This window comes from Ciconia boyciana, chromosome 5 (genome assembly GCF_034638445.1).
Source record: "Ciconia boyciana chromosome 5, ASM3463844v1, whole genome shotgun sequence".
Taxonomy (NCBI): Eukaryota; Metazoa; Chordata; class Aves; order Ciconiiformes; family Ciconiidae; genus Ciconia; species Ciconia boyciana.
The window spans coordinates 18,890,089-18,910,559 of NC_132938.1; positions in this window are offsets into that span (position 1 = coordinate 18,890,089).

A 20,471-nucleotide genomic window follows, 5' to 3' on the forward strand; every position below is an offset into this window, starting at 1 on the left:
AATGTATGTAGTACTAGGCAAGAATAAGTAGAGGATTCACGTCACAAGCTGCAAGTAGCTAGCCTGGAGCCATTGACACAGACATATACGATATAAGGACTAAAATCAAAGATAACGAGCTAATTTACATATGACCATTTGTTTAAGGTTATGATCAATGCTCCCTCTCCAGAAGGACCACAACATTAGCAATAATTAAAGCACATGTTCAACCATGCAAGGTCAGCGGCAAAGTCAGCAGTTTAAGTCACATCAGTGATTTATGCGAGTGTAAGACTAGGCAATATGAGGATTGCTGAGGAGCAGACTAACTCAGTTTGAGCAGGTGAGGACTTCGAAATATGTGGCAGAAAGCTACTAAAAGAGACTATTCTTATATAAAGTATGAGACTCCTGGTGAAAGAGAAATGACGTTACAACAGCTAGGCTTTTGTGCCTAGTGCCTGGGCCAGTTATTGGCAGGGTGGAAGAAATTAAATATGAGGGGAGTATAGAAACCTTCATCTTGTGCTGCTTCTCCTGTCCCTTAAACTAGCCACAGCCATAACCTGGCTGTTCAAGTTTGCCGTGAGCAGGCAGGTAAAGCAGAATGAAATGGAGCCTGAGGATTTCGGTGTAATAGAGAGCTGATATAATAAGACAACTGGAATAGTAATATAAAAGGGAGGAACTTGTCCTGCAAAGGCAGAGGGAAAAAGGAAGCAGTAGGGACATGGCAATATATATTATCTCTTAAGAGCATGTTGTCTCTTAAGTGCAGAGAAAATCATGGGCGATGGCAAAGGTGAAAGTACTGTATTGCTATAATGGAACCCATCCACTATATATCACCAGAGGCAGAAGAAGTCAATGAGGGGTTTCGTGAGCAGCAACAGAAGTCATCCAAAACACCGGGCTTACAAATAAATGTGAATTTTAATAGCCCATAAGACTGTGAAAAGGAAAATAGCAAAGGCAGTGACTCTCGGTTAACTCATATGCATCAGTAACAACTTTTAAATATAAGAACTGGGAGACATCTATGAAGAGAGAGTGCCTCAAAAGGCAGGAAATGGTTAAAAGCACCTAAATAGGAAATATCTTGGGAGAGAGTGAAATGATGGAGTTCATGATCCTTAGGAAAAGAATGAGGAACTATAACAAAACAAAACCAAGGCATTTATAGAAAGTAGGCTTCAGTAAATTCATAGAACTGGTAAACAAGGAGTCCTAGGAGAGAAAAAAGAAATTAAAGTGAACTGTCAGTTCCGTAAAGAAACAATATTAAGGTCATGAGTGCAAAATATACTATTACAGAGGAAAGATTAAAGGTGTAGTAAGAGATGAGCCTGATAAAATCATGGGCTTTTTGTGAATTTCAAACATAAAAAGAAAGTGGAAACTAGGTCTGGTTACTAAGGTCAAATATAAAAAGTAGAATGAGCGCATAGAGACAGAGTAAGAAGAAGATACAACACAAAACCAAAAGTCTTTAACTAGGAATCTAAATTATAACAAGAAATCCTTCCATAAGAGGAAAGAGTTGGTTGACTACTTATTGTAGTGGGGGGCTATTACAGACTGATCCAGGAAAAGTGAGGAGTTCAGTACTTTGCAAGTTATTACTGAAAATCTCGTAGGGCTGTCATAATTAATACAAGTCACAGAGGGTAAGACCTCCTTCTCTAATAAGGAAGGAACAGGTCAAACAATATCTAAATGTTAGATGTTCTCAAAACAGTTGGAACAGCTGGTCTTCACTGCAGTATAATTAAAAAGCTGGCTGATGAAATCGCAGTATCGTTAGTTGTTATCTCTGAGAAACTAGCAAGAATGGGTAGACAAGCAAATATATAGCTTGAAGAAATGGGAATGGGAAAAAGAGCTGCCGGAAAATAACAGACTAACCAGCTTAACATCAGCTTCTAGAAAAATACTGGAAGAGCTATTCAAATTGTTTTTTAAAACCTAGAAAGGAACAGAAAAATGAGTAACAGTTGGCATGTTATCAACAAGAAATAATGCCAAATCGCTTTAATTTCTCTCTCCCACAGGATAGCAAACTACATGGGTAGAGGAGAAACAGCTGATACATAGCTTGACTTCAGAAAGTTTTCAGCACTACTAGTATAATCTTCAAGAGCAAAGCGTGGCTTCAATGAAAATATCAGAAGAAAGATACAAAGCTAGTTGTATCACATTCTGAAAGCAGTCATAATGAGCCCTGTATCAAAACAAAAGCATGTAATTAGTGAAATTCTGCTGGGGTCTGTCCTGAGTCAGTGTTCTCATTAGTTATGTGGTATAGGTTTATTAAATGTGTAGATAGGACATGGGTGGGAAGACTGCCAGTATAGCTGAGGATACACCTAGAACTCAAAACAATCGAGACAAATTGGAGATGCCATCTGAAAGAAAAACAGGGTATTTAATAACGACAAGTGCAAGGTATTAATGCAAGTGGGAAACATCAGCTAGGCAGTAACAGTAAATAGCTGTTTGCAACCATTTTCAAATATATGGAAGTTTGCTGTAGGGAGCAGAAGAGTTGACAGTATTCTGTGTTCATTGTAAGTAGAAAAGGAGTTAATGTAAAGGAGATTTAGACAGATACAAATAGTAAAGCATTGAAATCGAATTTGTCCGAGATGTTTATATCTTCACAACTTCATCAGCAGTGCCTTCAATCTCGACAAATGTCTGTCATCACTGACCTATATAATTCTGCCTTGGACAAATCCATGGGCTGAATGATGTCTTGGGGTTACTTCTCTACCATTTCATGATTCTATGTCTACCCAGAAGCTACTGCAGCCACCTTCAGCAATCGAGAGGCAAATGCATACTGCTTGCTTACGTGAGAATCCAGCTGAGATGCAGGAATGCATGACAGGATCACCATATGCTCCACTCTCTCACAGTAGTATTGACAACAGTTCCTTCCTGCCAGCTCTAAAGTATACTTCATTCCTTCTGTATAAACCATATGCACAGGGAGAGAGCTGATAAGGAGACACCCTTCAGCTAGTGCCAATAGGTTTCAGCAGATGATGCCTGCAGTACTTGCTTGTAATTTGGCTTTACATTTGGGATTCTGTAACGTATCTGCAAGCACCAAATACAGCAACCTGGCTAGGTGAGTTCACATAGATACAAGGGTCCATACAAAAATTGAAGACAGAATAATATAGTAATGAAAGCAAGAGCAAAACTGCAGCAAATGCAGAGCTTTCTCAGTCAATCCAGGTATAGTATAGATAGACTGTTCCCATAGGCACAGCATGCATTTTCCTTGGCATTGCTATAATCTTCCAAACACCTTTTAACAATATTAGAACGTCCATAGCTTTTAGCACCTGCAGTAATATGAGAAGACAAAAAAAATATAGGAACATGTTTGCATTTCTTTTAAAAAACAGATTTGTATGCCAAATCTAACAGAAAAGACCCACTCATCTATCACAATTAGGAGAAGAAGCATTCCTTGAGAAGCATTCAAATCACTAAAAATGTATTTTAAAGACTTTTTTTGATAGATCTGTTACAGGCTACCATTTAGTGTGGGTACATTTCTAAGATCTAGTAATTAACAAGCCCCAGTATGTCTTTTTCTTGCATCCTTCTGATATCTGAAAATTAATAACAGCTAGTCTTAATTTCCTGTGTGAAGAAAATAAACCTCTCTTTCCAAAGGTATTCTGATTTTGAACTTTAATCTATTGAAGAACATCTGAGCTCTTTTAAATGAAGAAAGCTGAACAACAACATTCTATCTAGATAGAATCTCTATACACATGTGTTGTGATAATGGTAACATATCCAGTGGGAATATAAATTCACTGCCCGTGACTTTGTCACAGATATAAAGATCTTCTGGAGAAGGCAGTACCTCAAGCATAAGAATATATGACATTTCTCCACCTCTACAGGAATCAGTTCATCAGATAATCTGTTTAAGGAAATTCCAGCATGGTAATTTGCCTTTTTGCTTTTAAGCAACAATGCGATAATGCAGAAGCCACGTTCAATGATTCAGAATGATTTAGTTTGCAGGAAGCCCATTAATTTAACCATATTTTCCCTTACTTTTCAGCACCATGTCCTGTCATCTGGAAATAATAGAAAACACAGTAGTAAATTCTGAAAGCTAAGAAAAAACATGCAAGTACAGTTCACGTGGTATTTACTGGTATGCTAATGTTAGCCCAGCCTAACCAAAATTAGAGTTTCTTGGTAAACCTGGATTAGCTTTCTAGTGAAAAGGATACTGAAGTGACAATCAAAAGCAAATGTGTCATAGTTCTATATTTATTTATATGACAGCATGAACATGAGCCAGATATATGGATCCTGAATCAAAAATGGTAAGTGCGCATTTTCTTGTTGCTGCAAAGATGTATAATATTGACTCTGTGAGTGCAAAATGGGAATAAGAAAGAGAAAGGGGATCATCGTATTTCAAGTGTGGCTAAGTTTTCTTTACCTCTTAAAAGGTGTTGCTCAGACAATGTTTTTTTAAATATATGTAATTGCTACACTTTTATTGTAAATTTATCTTTTCTGTCTTCTGAAAGGTAAATTTTCCATAAAGTATTTGGATCTGTCACTTCCCTGTCAGTAAATTTAATCTCCTCACATTTTTCAGTCAGAATATCAGCCTAAAATGAAGCAAGACTTTCTAGTAAGACCCATAACAAAGCTCACATGTTGGATTCTGTAGCTCAGTTATAAGCAGTAAATACATTTTTAGGTTTTGACCATGGGAATGTGTTTCAGATGGATTTAATGTTCTCTAAAGGCAGTTGTCTTCCTTCAGATTAGAAAATAATCAATTAAAGTGGAAAAAAAAATCTCTTCACAAAAGAGTTGGGGGGGAGAAAAGAAGAGGAAAATCTTTGCAAACTTAGTGTGCTTCCACTGTGCTCATAATGGCTTGTGATTTCTAGGAAATGGTGTGAGTTAGAAAGTCTCTAAACACTGGGCCAGTTCTGATGCCCTTTAGTTAATTGAAAGTGGCTCCTTGTATCCCCTAGTATATGTCTGTGTATAAATATGTATGTATACATTCACACACAAATATGTGTAGATTTTTGTCTATTTATTTAAGTATAGAGAGAGATAGACAGACAGACAGACAGATAGATAGATGGATTATGTGGATACCGGTGTCAGATGCTCCAATAGCTCTGTTTTGAATAGAATATGAAACAAAATGGAGGACAGGACATCTCAGAGGTGTCATAAAGGGCTGCAGCGCCTCCCCTACTTACATTATATAAACCTGAATGGCCGATTTGGTCACAGATGCGAATCATTAATATGCACTGGATATTAATTATATTAGATCAGTCACAAACTTGATCATTATTTTTTGCTTTGAAGTAAAAGACCTTTGGGTTCCTTATCAATTTTCTTACCAAATCACTGCAAGATCTGTAGTAAAAAATGATAAAGAAACAAAAAGACTAACAGGAAAAAAATCTCAGGATTACTTGGCTTTATAAGGTGTACTTAGTTCTTTCACACCTTCCTTTACTGTTTTCGTAATTGTTATATACACCTGCAAATGTGATCGTGGTAGCAGAGTGGCCAGCGGAACTGATGCTAGTGCTGCTGGTCTGATAGAGGAGTGTGCAGCTACTCTGATCAAACCCAAATTCCTGTTGAAGGGAATTTGAAATCAAGCTCTCTCTCCATTGCCATGATCCATACCCTTAGATTGTTACAATTGAAGCCTGAAACCTTTTATACCGCTGAATTTTAGGCACATGAATAATCTATTTGAGAAGAGACTACTCACAAGTTTAAAGTGATTTCCTAGATTTAGGTCTTACCCAAAACAATATGTAAAAATTGATAAAGCTGAGAGGATGAAAAGAGAGATTTTCCCTCAGGGCTGTAACTACAGCATCTTAATCAATAAACACTCAAAAGATGAAATGTTAATAAAGCTGAGGAATAAAATATTTTATTTTCTTCTGTATTACTGCTTGAGTAATACGCTCCACTAAAGAAGTTTATGGCCCAGAAATATATTTATGCTGATCAGAACACCTAGCATGAAGGACAAGTTGACATATATTTTTATATAATTCAAGAAACTGAACTTAAATGAACTGAGATAGGAAAAGCAGAACAAACTAGAAGTTCTTCCAAAGATATTATATCTATATCACAGAACTGGAAGACACTGTCAAATTAGAAACATGTAGTGATTTTTTAAAAAAATTATATTTGTTTTACTTACCTAACCAATGAAAATAAGGCATATGAAAACATTATGGGAATGTCTGCTATGAATTAGGTTGGGTTTTAGAAAATAATTTTCTCTAATATTAACATTAATCGTATTTTTCTAGCAGGAAAAAATAATTTATAGTAGTTATTAGTGACCACTGCATCCATCTACATTTCACTCTTTTGCTCTCTTCGTGAATAACGAGAAACTGAACTGTTCCCTAAAATCCACAAAATATTTGATACCCAATTAAAAAATGTAAGATGACAATTAAAATACTTGTATTAGATGCAGAATTGCAAACTACTCTATGGCTCCTTTGACACTGTGTTTAGGGACACGCTTTAGTTTTAAAAGGATAGTCTAAAAAGAAGTCTAGGGAATGAAGTCTATTGAAACCAGAGACATCTGATAAAATCTAAGTAAAATTTATTCATTATTATAATTATTTATTTATAATTATTAATTAGAATTATTTATTTATCATCCTTTTTTTAAAGAATTTTGATACAAAATGAGAATTTGACTGCAGAAATTTCTCTAAAAATAAGAGGGGAAAATATATTTTCCAAACAAATAGCAACTTATGCCATATAAAGAATGTCATATGTTTGAAAAAATCTGCTTTGGAAGTAAACGAAAAGATTAAGGTCCTAGTTCGCATGTGCCAAATATTTAGATTACGTTTATATCTTTGTTTCCTTTTCAGCAACAGGAACTTAGTTAAAGAATTCCTTTTAATCCTGACAGTCATAGTGTGCCAACAGAAAGAACCAGTCTCTGAGATACTGAGATCATAGGATTATGTTCAGCTTCAGAACTAATTATCAGGACTTTGAGCTGAAGGTACAGAAGCAGGCGCTATGTTATGCTTGTTGGTCCATGTGCTTACAAGATCAAAAGTTGTATTCCTGGGCAGCTCTCAGTAGCTACAATTCCCTGTTTTTTTCTGAGGGACAACTCTAGCAACTCTAAACAGACAAAAAAAATCTGAAAAGACATTTCTGTATGCAGAATGCAAAAACATAGGCAAGTTCAGTAACGTACAGTAAAAATGGAAAACAAATACTCCCAACAGACTCTGAAGTCAGAATGTCACATACAAGCCCTTCATCATATACAGATTAAAATTAAATTTCATCCAGAATTTTTCCTTATATGTGCATTAGTATGCCTGGAAAATATCTCAGTCCTGATATGCAAAGGTGTAGTGTCAGACAACCTTCTGATCAACTTCGGATCAAATCTCAGGAAACAGCAAAGATTCTGCCAAAGAGAAACTACTGAACTGATGAATAAAGACATGATGAATTAATTTCATCCATTCTGAACAGTCTCCATCTGCTACCACATGTGATAATGTTATTGAAGACAATAGATAAAACGGTGACAGCCTGGTGTGTATGATTTCTATCCACAGTCCTGAAGAAATCCTCCTTCAGTACAGTGAGTGTCCTACAGTGAGCACTGTTGTTACTTCTTATTGAAATCAATAGCTTAGATGGCTGAGGATAAGCAGACTGCAGGAAACCAGATGTTCCTGTATTTTACTGATATCATGTTCTCAAGAAAGTGAAGACATGAACACATGATTATCTATGTTCCAGATAAAATAGCAATTCCCTGCAGTATACATACTGTAATCTTACAGTGTCTGTAATCCTCAAACATCGGTTCAGAATACTTGTCTGAGCATAGGTCTTCCCACAGACCTTCTTCTAAGAGCGCTTTTTCTGGATGGTCCATGATGAGATCGAACTGCATGTGGTAAGGCAAGCTGCTTTCCTCCAGCACCGTCATCTTCTTCTTCCATAGGCAGGAAAGAAAGAGAGGTCATTCAGACCGGGACCTTTGTATTTGAGAGATTTCATAAATGGAGCTAAAGGTTATAGCCAGATGTAAAGTAGGGTACTGACTGCTTTTAGCGATGGAATGAAATCTGACTGTACATCGTGCCTGTGTCTGTACCAACATGCTGGGACTCAAACCAAATGTCCATAGCTGTTCAAGCTGCTTACTGATCAGTTCAAACTCCGCCTGTAGAATGGATCAAGTCATTTGTTTCTCAAGGCAAAGAAACTCCAGCACACAGGTAGTAGCTCACAGTCTAGATCTGTCCATAAAGGCAAGAAGCTTGAGTGTGCCTTGAGTACAGCCACCCAAAGGCAACAGGCACAGCCAAACTATTCCTTCCAATCAATCAGTGAATAGCTGCTTGGAAATGATGCTTTGGCTTGGAGGCAATAAAAGCCTATGAGGAAATGCAAGACCAACAATTGAGACTTGGTTGCTTTCCTCGGGTTGAGTGGTTTGGAAGAGAAGGGTTTTCTGTAAAAAAAAAAAGCACTGAGATTGGAGTGGTGGTAGGATATGTTTGTGTGTTTAGGAGTTAGAGAAAAATTGTTTAGAAAGTAAATAAGTGATCTGTGGCTGGTGACTGGCCATAGAGTCATGATACTAATATGGAAATCTCTAATTATTTTTTTGACAAAAGAGCATATTACAGTGTAGTTAACATTATCTGATCATTACGCTTTCCTAAGGGAAACATCATCAATGGATCCAGGAATACCTTATATCACTGGGCAGTGATTTTCAATGATCTTTGATCTATGAACCCAAAAACATTTCCTAGGGCAGATGGAGGCCATTATTAGAAAGATAAAATTTATGGCATATAATTATGGGAAATATTCTCTACAGTTAGGTTTTCTTATGGCTTTTCGTAGATGTAGTGCAGAAATGTGATCTATCACCAATCATACACATTCTCAGTGAATGAAAAATGGTGCATAAAATATCCTTGTAACAATGCATATTTGCTTCACATATGTTAGTAAGAGTGTGAGGAAATCGAGCTGAAATAACTGGATTCCAAATACTGTTTTATTAACAAGATGGAGATATATAAGGGCTAACTCTTGATGTAGCTAGCAGCCCCACGAGCATTTAGATGACTATAGTATTCTCAGGGGTCCCTGCATTGCCATTTGCAAACTGATGAACCTACAAATCTCTAGTATTGTTCTCAAGGGGCAGGAGTTACAGTTTGCAGAGAGTTGTATATTTTCTCTATCCCCTAATATCTTACAATTTTGCTCTTGAACTGTATACATTATGAAACCATGCCTGACATTCAACTACAGAGTCAGTGAGTGTTTTCCGCAGTAAGCTTTCTGGTAAAAGCATAATGTTTCTCCTGCAGAAGCTTCATGACACTGTTGCAGCTCTCTGATATATTCAGTCAAAAGTAATTGTCTCATGCTTGCTTTAGGGTCAAATCAGTCTCAGTCACCAACACCTATTTTTTAATTGATATATTTAAACATGATTTTACCATTTTTGCCTGCACAATACTTTAAACTGTCATGGACTTGACTTTGGTACTTTCTGCCCTATAAAGTAATAGCTTCGTTTTTCTCCATGCTATCTGTAAAAATGACAAAGTTCTGCAGGCATTAGTAGATTGGGACAGGTTGTTTTGCAGGATTCCTACAATCTCTGAAAGTATTCTGCTTTCTTGGTTAACTGAGTCATTAAGATGTGCAGCTGATTATAGGTTTTAGCCCCTAACATAATCTGCCTGCTATTTATATCATCAGTAATTTCGTTAGCTATTATTGTTCAAACCTCTCATTATAAATGGCCAAGTCTTTCATTCATATGTCAATAATGCAGTGTTCCCCCACCAAAGACATTTAAAGCTTTCCACTGAGTATTTAAGTGTTACATGACATAGATTTATAAATTCTAGCCCTGCACTTCTGCATTTATTTCTTTCTTTGCTGTCTTCCTAGAATAGATTCTCACCTTCTCTATCTGTGACATATACAATACTTTTAATGTAAGGAAACCACATGAACACATTTGAATTTCAAATTAGCATGCTTATTAATTATAAACAAAGATATAGATATATATGATATAAATAATAGCTGCTCTGCATGATTTAAGATTACAAATATAGTCATTTGGAGTAGAAAATTTAGAGGGAGCAAAGACAAAATCCATCCAGCTGGCCTAGGAATTCAGAAGAAATATTTTCAGCAATATATACAGAAAAATTTGGGGAAAAAGAAGCTTCATTTTCTATTCTTCCTGTTGCACAGCTAATGCCATCTTCATAGCTGGATGAGACTCTTCATACTGTGTGTCACTTGGTTACCTATTTATTATTTTCTCCAAACAGCAGAAATGTTGACTTAGGGTTACAAATACCAGAGATACACAAGGAAAAGTACAGAGCATTTGATTTATATATGTTTTCCAGGTGAAATGTTAAGAATAACTCCTGTACTTGTACTGCAAGAATGAAAATAACAAAATTATCTACGGGCCTTCTTATTACCTAAGAATTTCTACATTGCCTATTAGGAAAAGACAATTTTCTGAGGTATTGAATCCAGCTCCCTCCTACTGTCACTGACTATGGCCAATATTCTCATTCAGAAACCAATCAACTTCCTTTGTAATACTCACTAGATATTTTGTACACCTAGCTATTTTATACACCTATTTGTGGACTTTCTTCATACCTTCCTTAAATAAGAGTGTAACAAGACCATTTTTTCCAGTTATAGGAAACCACGATGGCGATGATTTTTCATGAATGAATCCTATACATAGACTTTCATAAACAACCATAATCTCGGTAAGTCTACTTTGTTACGATAAACACAAAGATACTATATCCCAAATTGCTCAAGATTCAGTTAAATAAAATAATTTAATATTTCACACTTTTTTTGAATGTTTTTCTCCAATGACCCTTTTTTGATACTAAAAAAAATGTGAGCTCTTTACTTTCTTTTTCTACCCAAGGAACATAACTGCTTGTCTCCTATTATTCCGGACACCTAAGTAGTGCAAAGCACTTACGAAAGAACTCATGAAAACTATTAATGCATTGCACTGTAGGATTTTAAAACTTTTTTTTTTTTTTTACGACTCTGTGATCTAGTGTGTTACCTTTGCATTCTCCAATCTGCAAACATTTTACAGAAGCTAATTTTGAAAAGATTTCCAAATTTTTAAAGGATGTATATAAAGTTGTCAGAGCATCAGCAATGTTCTTTCATTTGTATTTTTGGTAACACTGTATTTTTTATATGCTACAGTCTTCCTTCAGGCCAAATTTTATTTCTGATTTTTTTTGTTTGTTTGTTTTTTTATACTTTCTTATTTTTCTTTCCCCATTTTACCTTTTACCAAAACATCCTTGAATGAAAAGAAAGTGCCATTTCCCCTCCCTAGCTTCATACGCAGTTTTCTATTCTAAAATGGAGTGTTCTCTTGAAGCAGACCTCTGTAACAGCACAGTAGCAAGAGAACTGGTACCCTGGACAACTGGACTTTTCTCCCTCAGATATAGCTTGCTGGTAAAAGAATTTCTTACAGCATTTGGTAATATTTACCAAACCAACTGGCCTTCTTGAAACTCCATCAAATAAGATTACTTCTACATGGGCCCAGATCACAGGTTGATATAAAATAAATGAAGAAGCTTCCTTGACACACAGGCACCAATTCATTAATCTACACGAAGCTTCAGGATATTAAAAAATCTTTGTAAGTAAAAAGGATATCACTTGTCTGTCTTGTGTATTTAAATTGTCAGCTCTTTAAATCAGTGTACAAACCAGGAAGAAGTTCATCTGTTTGCAGGGACCTCTGCCTAAGATGTGTGCAACCAATTGTAATTGATAATTATCACTGCTGTAATTGATCATTATTACAGATTATCATTGAAATAACACCAGTTTATTTCATATTAAGTTTATCTCTTTAAAAGAGATACATGTATAAATTTACAAAGAATAGTTTCTTTATAAATACATATAATCATTCTTCTTGTGATCACAACAAAGAAAATGGCTTTTAAAAGGGGATACCAGCCAGAAAACACATGACACTGCATATTATATTTTAAATTAATCAGCTTGGCTAATATGATAATGCCTTCCCTCAGTGTGTCATACTGTCAAGGACAGGATTGTTTTCTGCTTACAATCAATCTAGCTTTCCCAGAGTCAAGAATGGTCACAATTCATGTGCAGGCAACTCAGCCCATCACTCTTTCACCATCTTTTCTGACCTGTGATCGAGCTTTTATCTGGCAGCAGCAAAGAGGAATCATTACAGGGATAATCACAAGAAAAAAATGCACAATCAGTCTAGTGACAATACTGGCAAGTACACATGAATCTGAAACACACATAATACTTTCCTGCTATATATTTAGTCAAGATGTACAGAAATCTAAAATATGAGGGACGACTGAAGATCTAACATGGTTAGCTTCAAGGGAATAGCATTGGCAGAAAATGAGGTAAGAACTGATAATAAAATGAATATTTGATGCAGAAAATTTAATGAACACACTACAAAGGCTTCATAAGTGCCATGGCCTTGCAAATATAATTCCATTATTTTTTATGTGTAGCAATAAAGATTTTGACAGCTAGACGGAGTCATTGCAAAATATGCTTTCAACCCTGAGGTAATTTATATTATTAAAGTGTTGCCTCTGATAGACATTTAAGAGGTACAATAGCAGTCACACTTCGCATGGTAATATATTGCATCATTTCTAGGATGCAATTGTAGAAAAACAACGTGAAGATGAATAGCTTCAAATAAAGCTTTAAAGTGACTGTGATTACATGTATGTGTTATTAGCATGTTCAAAAAACATCGTAATTGCTCTTCACCATTGCCATATGTCCCATTTCCCTATCTGTATACCAAAAACTGTTGATGTATCTAGTAAAACACTTAAAAATCTATTATTACAGACAGCTGTTCATCTGTTTTCTGCTTTCAATTTCATTTAACTTCAAATTTAGGGGAAAAAATGCACAGATTGTAGACTTCTAGGGAAATATGTGTTACCATTTTAATTAACAGAAGTAGCAAAAATACATAAAAGTATACTTAATTCACTAATAATATCAGTGTACTCTTTAAGAAACACATGGGTCTATTTTGGTTGTTTTACTTATCCTGGGACCTAACAGAAAGGGATCATGTAATTGGTGATCATTTAGTAGAAGGAATATGAAAGGCTCATTAAGGTTAAATGAAATGAGAAAACTCAAGATTCAGTGAAAGAGAGAGGCACGTAGTAGAGTAGGGCCTCACGGGAGTAGAGGGTCAGAGTAGAAGTCTGAGGTCCTAATGAACAGTTGCTCTTCTGCTTCAAGCCTGGAACAGAAAGTGTGTCTGGACTCCCTGGGGTTTTGCCTGCACCAGGTAAAGCTGGCAAAAATGTCCTAACACTGTGACCAGGGGATAAAGAAAAGTCCCAAAAGGTAGGACATTTACTTTTTTTTTTTTTTTTAAGTTGCTTATTTTTTTGTTCATTTTGGAAGAGGAAAAATTGCTTTGGCTAGCAAATTAAAATAATCTAGCCAGGCTAATTATCCCAACACCCCAACAGGACTGTGGAACACTGCAGGAACCCAGGCATCATCTTCTTTTCAGCTTTTGCTCTATGTTCAACAACAATAGGTTCTGCAATATGTGATGATACAAAATAACTGTTGAATTCAGCCTTCTCCCAGTCAGAAAAACAAATTCCTCTCAAAGCCTCTGTTTGCACAGCTATGCCTGGAGATAAGCAGTGTATCACGGTGCAAGCATCTGCCCTCACCAGAGATCTAGAGAGGTACCAAATTCCTTAACAAATTCAGCTGCTGAGAGGCACAGATATTTAACTTCGACTGGCAGATTATAATTTTAATATTCTTTTATAACAGGGACATGTCTTGCTACTGCAACAAGCTGTATATATAAAAAAATACAGGCATTATCACATGGAGCTATTCCCCTCACACCCACCCACCAGTAACATCATAAACAGTTAAAATAGTAAATAGAGCATAATTACCATGTTTCTTCAGAAAATCTACTCACAACTGTCCTATGGGAAAAGAGTCTGGCATGCATCTTAGAATAATTTTGTTCCATTTCAGAAACAAGACTTAACATGAAACCTTACAATATTCAAATTCAAAGAGATCAGAATATACAAACCATCAAAGACTGCTCTATCACTAATATTTCATAAATATATTTATTTATTCCTTAGACCTTTAACAGGGGATCATTCAAATTTATAATCCCAGATTTTCATATAACAGTGCCTGAATTTATTTCATATTTGAGGTAGTATGCCAAAGTGCCCAGATTTGAACAAGGTTTTTTTTATTATGCAATGACATAGCCTCTCTGAAAAATACTGCTAAAAATCCTGCACTATTTGGAACTACAACTTCATATATCAGTCTTCAATTCTGAGTGGAGAAAAAGTAAATCCTGGGTTTTGTCTCTGAACTGGCTATATTTAGAAGAATCAGCATTTGCTATACAAATAGAAGTTTATTTCCATTGAGAATGATTCATGTTTACTTGTATAGATGTCATTAACTATTTCAAGGCTACAGTGCCTTAGTGGGCCCGAAGAATTCAAACTATGTAAGAAAGGTGTGAAAATGAGATCTGCAGAGGGATAGGTATTTATTACCCTTAAAAATATGTTGCTTAGTAGAATGAAAGCTACATGATCCTAACAAAGTCCTCTTCATGTGATGATGGAATAGTCATCAACATGTGAAAACAATTTAAAAGATATCTCTAGTTTCAAATTTAACTTTGAGCACTTACTGAAAGAAAATGAGGGAAAACTCTAGTCATCACATCATAATGGTGCAACTCTTCAAGCTGACATCTAAAAGGCTGGTTTCCTTTAAAAAATAAAACACTTCTAACAATTAGGATGAAGAAAACCAGAAATTTATCATGGTATCAGTAAACTCAGACATAGTACTAGACTGAACAATACACTTTGGAGTAACAGCTTTTGAGCATTATTTATTTATTTATTTATTTGAGTGTGGTGATAGAATTTGTCAATATTCATAATACCTAGCATGGTGGGTTGACCCTGGCTGGACACCAGGCGCCCACCCAAGCCGCTCCGTCACTCCCCTCCTCAGCTGGTCAGGGGAGAGAAAAATATAACAAAAGACTCATGGGTCAAGGTAAGGACAGGGAGAGATCACTCAGCAATTACTGTCATGGGCAAAACAGACTCGACTTGGAGAAATTAGTTTAATTTTTTACCAATCAAATCAGAGTAAAGTAATGAGAAAATAAAAACCAAATCTTAAAACACCTTCCCCCCACCCCTCCCTTCTTCCCAGGCTCAACTTCACTCCCAATTTTCTCTACCTCCTCCCCTCAGCAGCACATGGGGACAGCGAATGGGGGTTGCGGTCAGTTCATCACACCTTGTCTCTGCCGCTCCTTCCTCCTCAGGGGGACAAATCCTCACGCTCTTCCCCTGCTCCAGCATGAGGTCCCTCCCATGGGGCACAGTCCTCCATGAACTTCTCCAGTGTGGGTCCTTCCCACAGGCTGCAGTTCTTCATGAACTGCTCCAGCATGGGTCCCTTCCATGGGGTGCAGTCCTTCAGGAACAGACTGCTCCAGCTTGGGTCCCCCACAGGCTCACAAGTCCTACCAGACAACCTGCTCCAGCACAGGCTTCTCTTCACAGTGTCATAGGTCCCACCAGGAGCATGCTCCAGCATGCATTCTCTGTGGGGTCAGAGCCTCCTTTGAGCACATCCACCTGCTCTGGCATGGGGTCCTCCATGGGCTGCAGGTGGACATCTGCTCCACCATTAACCTCTGTGGGCTGCAGGGGGACAGCCTGCCTCACCATGGACTGCAGGGGAGTCTCTGCTCCAGCACCTGGAGCACCTCCTCCCCCTCCTTCTCCACTGACCTTGGTGTCTGCAGAGTTGTTCCTCTCACGTATTCTTACTCCTTTCTCCGTCTGAAAAATGCACAGTTTTTTTTCCCCTTCTTAAATACATTATCCCAGAGGTGCTACCACCATTGCTGATGGGCTCCGCCTTGGCCAGCAGCGAGTCCGTCTTGGAGCCGGCTGGCATTGGCTCCATTGGAAATGGGGGAAGCTTCTAGCAGCTTCTCACAGAAGTCACCGCTGTAGCCCCCCTGCTACCAAAACCTTGCCACTCAAACCCAATACAGCTAATAATTGGGTATTGGCCTTTCAGAGCAATTTCTACAGTCATTCTTACTATTGTATACCTGGTGTTATGAAAGAGTCCCCTTTTGTGGAGGATTGACTCTGTGTAGCACATTAAAAATCACTGTGCTGGTACAGTGAGGACTATAAACAAGCACCTGTCAGTCATTTCTGTGTTGTTTCCCATCAAAAAGTGTTCATATCAAATACAAGACTCCAAACAAATTGATGAAAAATATCCTGCAAATATGGACTCCATCTGCCTTGAAGTTCTAATAAGTAATATGGTGCATATACTATTCATAAGCTGTTTGCCCATGGCAGGCAGCTAGAAATGGTCTTACTTGTTTGGAAGGCACACTAGTGTGTGTGAGGTTGGCAGAAAATTATACAGCAACACCTCTTCCTGAGCCTCTTCAGTAAAAAGAGTGTGATTCTGGTTTGGTTCAATTCATACTTAATCCTCCTAAGTACCTGTAGAGGTTGCTTAGGAGTTAAAATTACATATAAAAGGATGCAAGAGATCAATTTAAATTTAATCTGGTGGTCTACATTTGCTGCTTGAAATATCTTATTAATACTCTTTGCATTTAGTTACAGGTGGACTCTGATTTTTTTAAAACATTAACAATAAAAAGCTGTGAGAAATATTGTATGACTTAAATTATAATTTTCTTATTAAAACAAGTGGTCCCATACAGGTGACTAGATTAATCTGTTTCAGGCTTACAAAACTGTTATAGAGCACATATAATACAAAAGATTTTGATCATCGCAAGAGAAAAAATTATATAATTTTTACTCAGAATGTGGGACGGAATTTTATCGCAAATAACGCAATGCCTCCTACCGGCTGTTTGGTCTACAGCAGAGGAATGATTTTACTTTGGGTAAAATCCAGCATGTTTGGACTTCTTTGAAATTTGCGTGTCCTTCTTTCCAAAAATTCATGTTCTGTTTTCCCAAATATATGCTCCTTCTCCACAAAACAGCAGATATTTCTTTCCAACATATAATAGATGTAGTATTGTCCCTGACCCTTGGGTGTTACAGCTGGATGCACTTGACAAGCTCCGGGAGTAAAATCTATTTGCATGACCTTAGAACTTGATATGTCGAGTGTCTTAACTTCCCCATGATGCCGACAATCATGTTTTGATGGATAGGACTAATGAAACATAATTCTGTAGTTATGAAGCCCCCTTGTGCTAATGGTTGGGTTAAATTTCTTTGAAGCTGGTAGTCATAGCTGCTTCTTAGAATAAATGTAAAGAGATATTGAACTCTTTAATGGAAACAAATAGCTGAAACAATATGAGCCATGACCAAAATACGGCTACAAGGCAAGACTGCTGTGGAAGTTAAACCATCTGTCAAATGGCCAATATATGGGAGAGATGGTTTGGTGGAAAGAACTATAAATTTGACCAAGGACACTATCACAGAAGCATCCTTGAAGCTATTGTGATTCTCAGGAAAAAACTATGGCAGCTTTGTAAGTTAAGCCCTAACTTTAAAGAAAAACTTAAATTGTAAAAAAAAGAGTGTGGAATGGTGACCACATAAAAGTTTCCTGATTTTTTGTTCCTGAAAAAGAATATATACACAAACATGGTAATCAAACTGATCTAATTCTAATAGTTTATCTCAAATAGAAGAAATGACTAAACAAGTATAAAATTTGAAAAACAAAGAAGCTAACGTAAGTAGAAGATAAATGACATGATAGCATTTTATACTTTTCACCTAGAAAATTTCTCTACTGATAGCTAAAAATAACCCCCAAAATCATTTTTGCAATACTGTCAGAATGAAATTAAAAATAACATTACAGATTTTCAGATATAAATAACACCAAATTAACTGATCTACTATGATGCCAGCTAAGCTTAAAAGCTTACTTCCAGGGAAAAAAAAAAAAAAGCTCAGAACAGCTAGTAAAGACAGCTATTTTACTTTAAATTCTCCCCTTAGTTATTTTTCAGTAACTTTCCAGGATTTCTCCTTTTAAACAAGCACTAAGTATAAAAAGATTCACTTCAGTATAGAGTTATTTCACTAACAATTTGCTAAGGCTTTTTTATTCTAATTTACCTAAACTGTTAACCTTTAATTATTGAGTTACTATTCTGAATAAAAATTATAGAGTTTGTTTCCTCTGCAATTGTTTTCATAATTCTTAAATATGAAACTAGTAAAGTCCATATTCATCTCTCTGTCACATAAGAATAGCTTAGCCAGAATAAGGCACCACCTACCTCAAGTCAGATTATGTTTTGGGATTCTTTCTACAAGGGCTTGAAGGTAGACGTCTGCCACGAATAAACGAAGAAAAAGAAATATTTTTTAAGATTTCTCAGTATTTCAGTTGCAGGGAGTGGCACTGACTGGCTATAGTTCTTTATTTTAAGTTTCTTCTCTCTTTGCCGGTAGAATATCCACCTGCAAAATATTCACCCTGTAATATTGCCGCTGTAACCTTTAGAGATCTGATTTTAAATGCAAAAATGGAGGATTTTTTTATTTTTATTTTTATTATTATTCATTCCCAGTACTGAATAAAATGGAAGCATAAGCTGAGGACTAGGCAATGAGCTCTGCTGAGGAAACTCAGACATACATGTTTCATTAAAAGCAGAGACTTGAATATGTCCCTAGCTTTGCCTGTAGTGATAAAACAAAAATGCCACAATTCATTTACCTCAGTTTTGCACTGAATTTGTCCACAATACTTTATTGTTGTGTGTCTTTTCCTTGAGAGGCTTGATTGAGTGGTGGAAGCTCTGATTCACAATGAATCATAATAATTTTTTCAGTCTTGATTTTTGCAATGGAGTGAACACGTCCAAACACAGAAATGGAGTTAACACTCTGACCCAACATTGATTCAAATACATGCATCGATTCACTAGGCTTTGAAGCATACCCCAGATAATGAGAGCCTGTGAAAGATAGACTCACTGATTTTAACAAAAGTTTAATCTAAATTAAAAATTAAAAGAATAAGGATCTTGCGATTAGTATCTCTGAACTTATTGCTGTTTCTATTGAACTAAGAGCTCATTTAGGACAGGGGTATATTGTAGATGCAGATGTGCTGCTTGGTACACTGAGTCCTGATCTAGCCTAGGCTCATCTACCTGGACTTCAGTAAAGCCTTTGACACTGTCTCCCACAGCATTCTCCTAGAGAAGCTGGCGGCTCATGGCTTTGGTGGGTGTACTCTTTGCTGGGTAAAAAACTGGCTGGATGGCCAAGCCCAGAGAGTTGTGGTGAATGGAGTTAAATCCAGTTGGTGGCCGGTCACAAGTGGTGTTCCCCAGGGCTCAGTTTTGGAGCCAGTCTTGTTTAATATCTTTATCAATGATCTGGATGAGGGGATTGAGTGCACCCTCAGTAAGTTTGCAGATGGTACCAAATTGGGCAGGAGTGTCGATCTGCTTGAGGGTACGAAGGCTCTGCAGAGGGATCTGGACAGGCTGGATCGATGGGCTGAGGTCAATTGTATGAGGTTCAACAAGGCTAAGTGCAAGGTCCTGCACTTGGGTCACAATAACCCCATGCAACACTACAGGCTTGGGGAAGAGAGGCTGGAAAGCTGCACGGCAGAAAAGGACCTGGGGGAGCTGGCTGACAGCCGGCTGAACATGAGCTGGCAGTGTGCCTAGGTGGCCAAGAAAGCCAACAGCACCCTGGCTTATGTCAGGAATAGTGTGGCCAGCAGGAGTAGTCCACCAGTGATCGTGCCCCTGTACTCGTCACTGGTGAGGCTGCACCTCGAATACTGTGTTCAGTTTTGGGCCCCTCAGTACAGGAAGGACATTGAGTTGCTGGACCGTGTCCAGAGAAGGGCAACAAAGCTGGTGAAGGGTCTGGAGAACAAGTTGTATGAGGAGCTGCTGAGGGAACTGAAATAGTTTAGTCTGGGGAAGCGGAGGCTGAGGGGAGACCTTATTGCTCTCTACAACTCCCTGAAAGGAGGTTGTAGCAAGGTGGGGGTCAGTCTCTTCTCCCAAGTAACAAGCAATAGGATGAGAGGAAATGGCCTCAAGTTGCATTAGGAGAGGTTTAGATTGGATATTAGGAAAAATTTCTTTACTGAAAGGGTGGTCAGGCATTGGAACAGGCTGCCCAGAGAGGTGGTGGAGTCACCATCCCTGGAGGAGTTAAAAAAATGTGTAGATGTGACGTGGCACT